Genomic DNA, 10443 nt, shown 5'->3' with positions numbered 1-10443 from the left:
TATTTTCTTTTTGCTGTTCTGTTGGTGTTATTTGCTTCCTCATATTCCAAATCATTGATTTGATTCTCAGCTTCATTTATTCTATTGATTCCATGTAAATTACTCTCTATTTCAGTTAGTTTATCTTTCATTTCTGACTTGTTCATTTTTATGATTCCATGGTCTTATTTATGCTATTGAAATTTTCACTAAGTTTATCTACTCTTTCCCTAAGTTCATTGAGCATCCATTTAACCAATGTTTCCAACTCTGCATCTAGTAGTTGCTTGTCTCAATTTTGTTTAGTTCATTTTCTGGAGTTTTGTTCTGTTCATTCACATAGGACATGTGGTTTTTGTGTGAGTGTGTATGTGTGTGTCCTCATTTTGGCAACCTCCCTGTTAGGTAGAGCTGCTACATTTTCCAGGCTTGGTAGAGACATCTAATATAGTAGGTGTCCTGTAGGGTCCAGTGACACAGCCTCCCTATTCACCAGGGCTAGGCAATCCAGGTGGGCCCTTGTGAGGGTTGTGTACATGCTCCTATTGTAGTTGAGCCTTGATTGCTGTTGGCACATCAGTAGGAGGGATTTCACCCCAGGCTGATTGGCTGCAAGGAATGGCTATGACTACTGTGGAGGATTAGCTATGTAGGGGCCTACCCCACAGGGCAGGACTCACTTCTGTGGGCCCTGTTGCCCATTGAATCCTCCCCTTGAGCATGTTTCTTGTAGAGGTGGTGCTCCAGACATGGTCAGGCATCATCTGAGTCTATCTCCAGATGCTCTGGCTCTGGGGCCTCCTGGAAGGTGCAGGCCGAGGTTAGAAGCCTTCTGTGTTCTGCCCAGCATCACCCAGCATGAGCTACAAAGTGATCTGCAGATGGCTGCTATTTGTGCTGGGCTTGGAGGTACCCAGCCAAGGCAAAGCTTTGAAACAAGGCCAGTTGCCACTTATGCCTGGCCTTGTGCCACTTATCAAGATGTACAGGGCAAGCCAAGGCCAGATGCAGCTTGTTTGAGATTCTAGTAAAGTCTGAAGCAGGAGCCAAGACAGGCTATTTGTATGGAAAAGCTACTGGAAACAGTTTGGATGGGCCTGAAAGATGGGCGGGTGGGATCTCAGGTGGAGTAAACAGTGTTAATCAGGTTGATGGAGACTTATATACAGCACACTTCTGCTGGGTCTGTGGGAAGAGGGCTCGGCAAAGCAACAATGACCTCTGCAAGCACCTCTGTCTAGGAGAGAACTGCCTTCACAGCTCTTGCCCTGATGCTGGACTATTCAGTTCCTCCCTCCATGTCCCTGCTGGCTTTCTAACAGCTTCCCCAGTGTAGAGTTCAGAGGGAGGGAGTCCAAGTAAGTTCATGTGCAGGCCCTTTAAGAGGAACTGCTTGGGACTCCAGAAGACTCTTTCTCACTTGGCCTCAATTCCCAGTGGTTTTTACAGCCAGGAGTTATGGGGACTTAATTCCTGGTACTGGAACCCTGGGCTGAGAGGCCTAGTGTGGGGCCGGGAACTCTTGCTCTTTAGAGGGGATCTCCACAACTGAGATAACCCTCCCAATTTTTATCTACCACACATGGGTGTGGGACCAGCCAATTCTATATCTCCATCCCTCCCACCAGTCTCATGTGGCTTCTTCTTTATGTTCCTTAGTTGTAGGACTTCTGTTCAGCTAGATTTCAGGTGGTTCTGAATGATGGTTTCAGTAGTTTAGTTGCAATTTTGATGTGGTTGTAAGAGGAGGTGACTACTGCCTGTACCTATGCTGCCATCTTGACTTGAAGCTCCAAAACCTGCCATATTTTTGATGTGTGATTTTAAGTAGAAATATAATTAAGTACACAGGAACTTATCACTGCATTTTATCTCATTTAAATAGCATAACAGAAAATTAATAATTTGGGGGCGTTAACAGGAAACTTTGGTTTGAAATAATTTTAAAAATCTTTCCATGGGAAATTATTTTTAAAAACTTATCCATAACATAGACCCATTTCTACATGCTCCTTTCAGCCAAGTACAATTATAAATCCTGGAAATAGCATAAGAAGCAAGCAAAGGAAAATTCCAAAAGGTGGTGAAATAAAAACCACCTGGTTTGGGACCCAAGGCCTAGAGGAAGAACACAATCTAGTAAGAGAAGGCAGTCCAGGTAGTCTCATTCCCCACCCCAGAAAAAGTAGGAGGTCCTTCCAACAACCAGAGACAAACTAGCACCATCTTCAAGGAGGTTAAGCCACCAAGAGAGACACTCACTGTCTAGGTAGGCCTGCAGGCCCCTCTCCCTTGCTGAGAAATACCAGAGCTGCTGGTAGCAACAAGCAAGCCCTCCTCCCCACCAACCAGAGACTCTGATCCTCATTAAAGTATACAGTAGAAAAGGGACTCACCTGGGGAAATCCCCTGTCAGCCTCTCAGGCAGCACCATCAGGGACCAGTGAGAGGCCTCATGGCACAAGATAAACCAAGCAGACAAAAGAACATCATCAAGGTTCAGAAAATTAAACTGCCATTGGAACCAGAGCCTACCACATTAGGCCGAGACCTGGCTACTCATCTGTACAGGATGACCAGCTATTAAAGTAAGATAATGCATTTAAATAAAACCCAGAATCCCTTAATACAATAGCCAAAATGTCCAGGATACAATAGAAAATTACCTGTCATATCAAAAAAAAATCACAATTTGAAAGAGAAAAGATAACTAAGCAATACCAAAGTCAAATGAATATAATGTTGGAATAATCCGACAAGGATTTTAAATCAGCCATTGTTTCTTATGGAGTTGTTTTATGCTTTAACATTCAAATGTTCTTTTAAAAAATAAAATATTAGGGACTTCTGCCAAGATGGAGGTGTAGGTGGAAACACTGTGCCTTCTTCCACAACCAAGTTTGAACACAACAAAGGTTTAGTAAACAAAAATGCAGCCAAAACACAGAAAATTGAACTATACGGAAGTCCAACAAGAACAAACCATTCAACGGGACTGGTAAGAGTGGCAGAGCCAGCATCAAAGTGGTCGGGCCGGAAAGATCCCCCAACCCAGGCTCCCAGGTGGCCGTGGACGGATCCCAGGTGTGGGGTGGCGACCGGTGGACCCAGTGAGGGCACAGGGAGGTGGGCTGACCGCGGTCACACATTCCCTGAAGATAAACCAGCAGGGGAGCGAGCAGCGAGGCAGACCTCGCAGGCCCCAGCAGCGGGAAGCAGAGGGGACCGCCATTGGCCCTCTCTGACCCCGCCCCCACATACAGCATCACAACCCAGGGATTTAGTTACCCCGCCCTGGTGAACACCTAGGGCTCTGCTCCTCATACATAACAGGCACAAACAGTCCAAAATATGGCTCAAGAACTCAAAGACCCAGAGCCCATAACTCTAAGCAATGAAGAAATAGCGAACCTCTCAGATGCACCATTCAAAACACTGGTGATCAGGATGCTCACAGAACTGGTTGATTTTAGCCACAAATTAGAGGAACATATGAAGGCTAAACTGATTGAAATGAAGGGAAATGCACAGGAAACCAATAGTGATGGAAAGGAAACTGGGACTCAAATCAAGGGAGTGGACCAGAAGGAAGAAAAAAATGACCAAACAGAAAAGAAGGAAGAAACAAGAATTCAAAAAAATGAGGAGAGGCTTAGGAACATCCAGGATATCTTTAAACGTTCCAACATCCGAATTATAGGGGTACCAGAAGGAGAAGAGGAACAGCCATGAGTGGAAAACATATTTGAACAAATAATAAAGGAGAACTTCCCCAGTCTGCCAAAGGAAATAGACTTCCAGGAAGTCCAGGAAGCTCAGAGAGTCCCAAAGAAGTTAGACCCAAGAAGGAACACACCAAGGCACATCATAATTACATTTGCCAAGATTAAAATGGAGAGAATCCTAGAAGCAGCAAGAGATAAGGGGACAGTCACCTACAAAGGAGTTCCCATCAGACTGTCAGTGGATTTCTCAAAAGAGACCTTACAGGCAAGAAGGGGCTGAAAAGAAGTATTCCAAGTCATGAAATCCAAAGACCTACAGCCAAGATTGCTTTATCCAGCAAAACTTTCATTTAGAATGGAAGGACAGATAAAGTGCTTCTCAGATAAGGTCAAGTTCAAGGAGTTCATCATCACCAAGCCCTTATTATATGAAATGCTAAAGGGACTTATATAAGAAAAAGAAGATGAAAAATATGAACAGTGAAAGGACAGCAAACACACAGTTATTAACAACCACACCTAAAACAAAAGCAAACCAAGAGGACAGCTAGATCAGGAGCAGAACCATAGAAATGAAGAAGACATGGAGGATTAGCAACAGGGAAGTGGGAGGAGGAGAAGGGGGGGAGAAGGTACAGAAAATAGCATAGACATAAGGTAGAAAATAGATAGGGGGAGGGCAAGAATAGTAGGGGAAATATAGAATCTAAAGAACTTGAGACATGTGGTCATAAACTAAAGGGGGGGTTGTGGGGGAGAGGATGTGCAGGGTGGAGGGGAATGAAGGGAGGGAATAGAACAACTGTAATGGTATAATCAATAAAATATATTTAGAAAATTAAAATAAAGTAGCACCTTCCCCCCAGAAAATAAAATAAAATATTAGAAAATCTCAAAACGAAATAAAAATTACTTTTTAACCAAATGAAAATGATAGACTTAACAAATAGAATAGCAAAATTAAAATCTCTCTCTTTATCCATGAAGAATAAAAATGCAAAACAAGTTTTTGGAAAGATTATTAATTTTGTAGCTCCACCTCTGGGCGTGACTGATATGTAGTATCAGGCGTTCGATAAGGCATGGTAGATAGGAAAATCACGTAACATCGTAACTTCTCTTCAGAATTTTGGAGTGCAGGAACTTTCAACAAGGAAGCATAAGGGAAATCTTGGAGAGTGTAATGGTTAATTTTATGTGTCAGTTTGATTGGCCACAGGTCCCCAGATTAAGTGCTATTTCTCAACTTTCTATGAAGGCATTTTCAAACGAAACCAGCATTTGAATCAGTGGACTCAGTAAAGTATATTGTCCTTCCCATTGTAGGTGGGCCTCATCCAATCCTTTGAAAGCCTCGATAGCACAAAATGTAGAGAATAAAGTCAAACCCTCTCCTTGTTTAAAAAATGTTCTTTTTTTTTCACCACCACTTGAGTTGGGATATCTTATCTCATCTTCCCCTGACCTTGGACTGGGATTTACACCACTGGCTCCCCTGGTTCTCAGGCCTTCAGACTTGGACTGAACTACACCCACAGCTTTTCTGGGTCTCCTGTTTGCAGACTGCAAATAGAAGGACTTTTCAACCTCCATAACCACATGAGCCAATTCCTTACAAAAAATAAATATATCTTATCTATGTCAATATAGATGTACAGAGTGAGGCAAAAATAGGTTTACAGGTCTTTGTGTGGAAAAATAATACAGTAATTGATAAATAATAAGAAAAGAGTAAACTGTCTTGCATAGAAACAACTGTAAACATACATTTTCCCCACCTTGTATATCCTATTGCTTCTGTTTCTTTGAACAATAGTGACTAGTACAAAGGTAAGAATAATTTCACAAAACATCAATAATCTGAAATTCATTCTACAGGTGTTTCAATTATTCTGAATCTCATCATTGATGATCGTGTTTCAGAATGCCTTTAAGACAGAGGAGGTCCAGGACTCTCACCCCAGAGATCTGATTCAGGGAGTCTACCCAGGGCCCTGTGTATACTCAACAAGCTTCCCAGGNATATCTTATCTATGTCAATATAGATGTACAGAGTGAGGCAAAAATAGGTTTACAGTTCTTTGTGTGGAAAAATAATACAGTAATTGATAAATAATAAGAAAAGAGTAAACTGTCTTGCATAGAAACAACTGTAAATATACATTTTCCCCACTTTGTATATCCTATTGCTTCTGTTTCTTTGAACAATAGTGACTAGTACAGAGGTAAGAATAATTTCACAAAACATCAATAATCTGAAATTCATTCTACAGGTGTTTCAATTATTCTGAATCTCATCATTGATGATCGTGTTTCAGAATGCCTTTAAGACAGAGGAGGTCCAGGACTCTCACCCCACATATCTGATTCAGGGAGTCTACCCAGGGCCCTGTGTATACTCAACAAGCTTCCCAGGTATTACCTAGGCAGCTGAGCTGGTCTGTGGATTGATTTGGGAAAAACAAACTTCAGGGACCATTGCTCTTAGGTGTAAGTGCTTGCCCAGTTATTGACCCTTTTAGTAAAGTTCTCCTGCAGTCCTCAAAGCCTCAGAAACTTTCCCTGGGCCATTATATAAAATATAACAATCTCAAAAATTACACAGTATATGCTTCTTTGTGCTGTTTTACTAAGAGCTACCATGATCCATTCTCTGACCACCCCAACAAGATGCACTAAAACTATGATAGAGGCCAGTTCCTTTTTATGTTAAGCTCTCTAAATCATTTCTCCAAAACTAGATGCCAATATAGCAGAAAATATGATTATATTATGTTGTGTTATTACCAGGTGGTTGGAAAATGATATTTCACAGCACATAAAAGAAAATATTTGCTATAGTTCTACTGTGATATCCCTCTCCAAATTTAATCATAAGCCCCACATTTTAAAAACTTAAAGAATTTATGAGCGATTGTTGAAGATGTTGGCAAAATATTCAACAAGAGTAGTTATTCATGCAATGTCCTTTGGGGATAATGGAGTTCTTGGGCTGGTCTAGATCTCGTCCTAAATGATTGATTGGCTTTCGGGAAGGCCTTGCCTTGCATCTTCAAAACCACACACTTGAAGAGTCCTCGATTACGATAACTCATTTTTATTTTCATTCATCAGTTTTAGTAACCTGGGTAAGTAAAGAAGTGCTGCAGAACCATATTATGGACACCAAATAGATTCTGTCAAATTCTTTCAAGTTTAAATTTTTTACTTTACAAGTTCCTCTTTCCTTTCAAAAAGGAAAGTTGGGGAGGGAAGGCTCCTGGCCATGAGCTCCTTTCCTGGACTGCGCAATGGCTGACAGAGGACACTCCAAAATATCACGCTCCTGAACTTGATCAGGCTTGTTTTGTCTGGCAAATGAATTATGTAAACCTTATCCACCAGAAACTGTTTCAAGTCAATTAATTGTTGTAATTACTTAAAATTTCTTTTTAATGAATATGGCTCTCCAGGGATTCGATGATATCCTGTCATCTGTAGAGCCTGATAAATGAAATGTGATTTGTGGCTCACTGCAAACTGAACCCTTGTACTTGAGCAATGTCTGCTTCCCCGCGTGCTTCTTAAATGGAAGAAATGTCCTTGATGGAGGCAGGGACATTCATTAGAAACAGTTTCCAGTTAGCTTGAAAGCGAGGGACTGAGTGGCTGCACTCACCCTTCTCACTCTCCCTCTTCCTTTCATCCCTCTGAAAGGGAATTAACCAAGTCCATGACCTGCACATTAAAATCATTATCAGTCTTACAATTCTCTCAATTCTATCAGGTTCAATAAATTGAGTCTCAAAGAGCTACTTAGGGATGATATTGGAAGCTAATATAAGTGCGAGATTATTTTCCCAGCCTCTTCTCTTTCTCTCCCTCTCTCATTCTTCCTCTCCCACTTCCACCTCCACTATTATTTTTCTCATTTTTAAGGACTCATATCTCCAAGAGTTGGTGCAGTAGGGAAGCTTCTCTCTTATGTATACACCCCATTTCCCAGTGGTTAGTACACTATATATAGTAGAGATGAGAAAATCTAAAATTGCAAGCAGAATACTGGAAACCAGTTCCAAGTTTTTGAAATGTAGATGACATCTATACTAGTAAACAAAACTCTATAATAAAGCAAAAATTTTAAGTATATCTGCTGTCTTCAGCATTTTATTTTAGCACAGAAAATTATTTAGTCTACCCTGATAAAATAATGTTTTTTGAGACATTTCTACTTGGTAAACATTGTAATCATAAAATCAGAACTTTCAGAAAATATTAAAACAAGTGAACATTAGTGACCCACAAAACTCTTATAAGATAGCATTGTTATATTTATTGTTCTAACTCAAACATTTGATTCACAATTGAAAATAGTCATATTATGAAATACTGCAGATAAAATATGTTTGCTTTGAAATTCACCATTTTTGCTGGAATTTACAATTTCACCACATTGTGTAAATGAAATGTGGCAATGAATATTTGCAATAAAACACATGAACCAGAACTGGAAAATAATCAGTTACTACTCCTAAACATTTAAGCAATGTTTGTTGATTCAAAGTTCCTAAACCAAATTTAAATAGGAAAGACTGTGTCATAAGCAAACACTGATGTATGACTATAAGTATCTTTCACTGTCTTATAATCATAACTCTAAGAAAAGCATGAATAGCCCTGGCTGATGTAGCTCAGTGGATTGAGTGTGGGCTTGCGAACCACACGATCACGGTTTGATTCCCAGTCAGGGCACATGCCTGGGTTGCAGGCCAGTTCCCAGCAGGGGACTCATGAGAGGCAACCATACATTGATATTTCTCTCTATCTCTCCTTCCCTTCCCCTCTAAAGATAAATAAATAAAAATATTTTAAAAAAGAAAAGCATGAATATTAAAGGCATTTGAAGATTAGAGATTTTGTTACAACATTCATTAATCAATAAATATTTATTGAGTGACCGATAATGAGTTACTTTGCTACACCTATTAATTGCCATGGTGAGCCTCATCTATTGCATGTTTACCATATACCAAACACTAAGTACTTTGCAAACACTTGATTCAAGAATGCCTTGAGCCTTTAAAGTGCTCTTTGTTTAAATAAAGCTGGTACAACAAGACAGACTACATAGGGCAGAGTGTCCAACTTCTACTTACTGCCTCCCTAATGTGAGCCCCCATATTTCTCTGTCCTAATCCCGATGCAACGGTTGTTTTTTGCATGCCTACCCTTACACAAATAACAGCACCTTGGTGGTGAAGTGCTGCCTAAGGGCTGATCCTGGCGTCCCCAAAAAACAGCTGGGTGACTTTTTATCTGTTTCCTCATCTGTAAAATACAAATAATAACCATGATGATGATACATACCTCATAAAAAGTAAATGATTTAATCTATCATAAATACTTTGTGCTGAGGACAGAGTAAATAATAAATTATTTACTGTTGTTCTGCTATTATCATAATTATCTGAGCATTAGTGGTAAAAAAATAATGACACAGTGAAATTAACATCCCAATATTGTATAGCTAGAAAGAGAGAACTAAAATCCAGAACAGCTTTCTTTTCCCAAACTGACAATGGTTTCTTGGCTGAACTGCTGTGTGGCATTCCATGGCATGTCAAGAGAAAGTCGTGTCCAGTTATGAGTTCTCCTGCTCCCTCAGCATCACCATCAGTAACCATAGACATCATGTGCTAATAAGCCTAGGTGATGTGCTTCTCTAGGGACATTGGCTTTAACATCATTTTAGTTAGATGAAATCCTTTACTCAAAGAGTTTATCGAAATGTAAAGAAGTAGTACAGGACAAATTCTGATTCTTCATAAGCCCTTATCATGTATGTATTATTGACTGACTATTATGATGCTCAGAGAGATTAAACCACTTGCCTACAGTCACCCAAAAAGTGATTGAATCAGGACCTTCTGTGTCCCCAAAACCCTGTGAACTAAAAATACTTAGTAGGTGGAATGGTTGAGCACAGTTTCAACTACACTGTCTCTTCTGGACCTTTCCCTTGAACCAACAGCACCTATAATTAAATATCTGGTAGATCAAGTTCCTCTTATTTCATGTATTTTCTTTTATTTTTTATTTTTTCCAATGATTTTTAAAAAGATTTTATTTATTTACTTTTAGACAGAAGAGAAAGGAGGGAGAAAGAAAGGGAGAGAAACATCAACGTGTGGTTGCCTTTTGAGTGCCCCTGCTGGGGACCTGGCCTGCAACCCAGGCATGTGCCCTGATTGGGAATTGAACCAGAAACCCTTTGGATCACAGTTTATTATTCAACTCACTGAGCTACATCAGCCAGGGCTATTTCATTTATTTTCAAACATGTTTCTTGAAATTTTCTCCCATTCATTTTTGAGTATCCTCATACATTTCAGAATCATCCTGTCAAACACACAGAGTTAACTTTGTTGGAATCTATTAGTATTGCATTACACCTATCAGTTAATTTGAGAAAACTGGAATGCATATTTTAAAAACTCAGTCTTTCCATCTAGCACTTTTGCTTGTTTTTCCTTTAATTTGTCAAATTTTTACTTTCTTCAGTATAATATTGATATATAAATATTTATTTCTCCTTAGGTAGATTCTGAACATTTCTAGTTCAGAATTTTTTAGGTATTTATTAAACACATTTTGTTAAAGACCGATTTTCCATTTTATTTTCTACTTTGTAATTGCTGATAATCAAGAAACTTGTTTTTTTATTCTTATTTTAACCAGTAAGTCAAATTTATACTTGTCC

This window comes from Sturnira hondurensis, unplaced genomic scaffold (assembly GCF_014824575.4).
Source record: "Sturnira hondurensis isolate 20B ecotype Veracruz unplaced genomic scaffold, ASM1482457v3 Scaffold0004271, whole genome shotgun sequence".
In the NCBI taxonomy this organism is placed as follows: Eukaryota; Metazoa; Chordata; class Mammalia; order Chiroptera; family Phyllostomidae; genus Sturnira; species Sturnira hondurensis.
Note: the sequence above shows the minus strand (reverse complement) of the source record.